The 2,473-nt window shown below is 39.7% G+C and overlaps 1 pseudogene; it reads left to right on the forward strand.

Annotated features, from left to right (window-relative positions):
* The first annotated feature begins 156 nt into the window (after nucleotides 1–156).
* Nucleotides 157–1,573, forward strand: LOC110110924 (annotated as a pseudogene).
* The last annotated feature ends 900 nt before the right edge of the window (nucleotides 1,574–2,473 follow it).

The following is a 2,473-nucleotide window of genomic DNA, read 5'->3' on the forward strand; positions in this document are numbered from 1 at the left end:
ATAAATGTCATATTAAATGTCAATATCATACAAAATATCTCTCTATTTATGAAAAGCTATTTAAGTCAAGCCTACAATTTAAAAATTATGTCAAGTCCAGATTAAAATCAAATGCATACAGGCCATAGTATATTGTGATCAAGTCATTATCCAGCTATGGGCTCCGCAGCCAATCATCTCCACATGCTTTTCTTCCCTTCAATGGTGAAAGGTCACATGCTTCCTATGGTTGACAACTTGACATGGCCAAGATCTTCGCTGCCCATGGTGCCCGCATCACCATCCTCACAACTCCTGTTACCATCAACATTATTAGCCACAATATCGATGACTCTATTCATCTCCACATCATCCCTTTCCCCACTGTTGAATTCGGCCTCACCGATGGGTGCGAGAACAACTCCTTCAACCTTTCTGATGACCTCATGAAAGCTATCTATTCGCTTCGAGCCCCTTTTGACTCCGTTCTTACAGATCTCAACCCTGACTGTGTTGTAACTGATTTATTCATGCCATGGACATATGAGGTTGCTAATGCGAGAGGTATTTTGTGGCTTGTCTTTCTTGGAATTAGCGACTTCTCAGAATGCGCAGTGAGTGCTTTACAGTTGTGCTGCCTACCAGCGGACAAGGATGAGTCCATTGTCCTTCCCGGCCTCTCCCACATCGAATAGAGATGTTAAAACCCCAAATCATGGACTTCAACAAATTAGTAGGAACACCAATGGAGTTCATCTTAGAGACACTTAAGGAGGTGACAGAGGTGGAAGCGAAGAACTATGAGATGTTGATGAATAGTTTCTATGAGCTAGAGTCTAAATATGCAGACCACCACCGCAAGAGAGTGGGAAGGGTGTGGAATGTCGGCCCAGTTTCCCTATGCAACAAGGAGGTGATAGATAAGTCAATAAGAGGTGGGGAGTATCCAGTGTCTGTTAACAAGTGCTTGAAATGGCTTGATAAAAGAACTACAGGCTCGATCGTGTACATGTGCTTTGGTAGTATGAGCCTTTTCTCGGTTGAGCAACTTAGTGAAATGGCGCTTGGGCTCGAGGCATCAAGACATCCATTTGTTTGGGTGATGCAGAATGAGGGCAATGATTGGATTCCAAAGGGCTATGAAGAGAGAATTAAAGATGTAGGGATGTTGATAAAAGGATGGGCCCCACAACTAGTTATACTAAATCATGATGCGGTTGTGGGATTTGTGACTCATTGTGGATGGAATTCTAGTTTAGAAGGAATTAGTTCGGGGTTGCCGATGGTAACATGACCGTTGTGTGCAGAACAATTTTTTAATGAAAAGCTTTTGGTTGATATATTGAAGGTTGGGATAATGGTGGGCTCAAAAGTGAACACTTTTAATATGGAGATGAGGCCAATTGTGAAGGCTTTGCTAGTGGAGACGGCTATTAGGAGATTGATGGGGGATGGGATGGAGGCAAAAGAGAGGAGGAGGAGGGCTAAACAACTTGGGGAGATGGCCAACAGAGCTATGGATAAGGGAGGGTCATCTTATGAGGAGATTGAAAATTTGATGAATGAATTAATTGATCGAAAGAAGCATATGTAGCTTAGCTCAAGGAATTTATATTTTCTTCTAAAATTATGGTCTAGTTAAATGTTCGCATCTTGCTTCAATTTTAAATTATCATCTTATTTTAATGGTTCTAAAATATTTTTTATGCAAATTGTTGGGAGATATAGTTTTACATTTAAAAGCCACGAATAAATTTACAAGACAAGCTGGCAAGGTTGTTAGAGATGAAGTCATGTGGCACCAAGGTTGATTAGCGGGCAAGGTTGCAAGAGTTTTCTTAGTTCAAAAAAAATATTTGTCTCCCTTCTGTTATATATATACATATATATATATATATATATATATATCCCTTCATGCTCAATCTAGACTTATTGTAAAATAGAGAGTTCAATACCACCGCGTCAAATTCTAATATGTTGCACCCTCCCTCAGTGTCATTGGATCGAAAGCACAATAATGATATGCTCTAGTTCATAAGTTTCAAAATTTTCAAATAAATCCATTTTAAGAACCTTGGGTTATTACATCATGTGTGTTGAAAATGCATAGTTCGTTGAATAAGTTAATGACATGTGTTTGTAGTTTAGAGCTTGTATTGTTCCATGTATTAGGAATTCCTTCTAGCAGATTTGATTTTTCCATCAATCTACTTCATCAGTTGGTATAAGGTCCTAGATCTTGTGAAGAATGATGGATTATAAAAGAAGATGGGCTATCAGCAACAGTCAAAGCCAAAAACAAAAAGATAGGCGATCGATGTTGAAGAAGCTGGGCTGTAAACTGCTACCACCAACTCCAACTTTCACCCCAATGGTGGGATTTGCTTCCCTATATACCTTGACCCTTCGTTAATGTTTCATGTAAACATGACCAGATCCACAATTATCCCATCGTTGTCCAGGACTACCCTCAATTCCAACTTCCTCTCCAATG

The sequence above is a fragment of the Dendrobium catenatum genome, unplaced genomic scaffold, assembly GCF_001605985.2.
Source record: "Dendrobium catenatum unplaced genomic scaffold, ASM160598v2 original_scaffold_174700, whole genome shotgun sequence".
Classification (NCBI taxonomy): Eukaryota; Viridiplantae; Streptophyta; class Magnoliopsida; order Asparagales; family Orchidaceae; genus Dendrobium; species Dendrobium catenatum.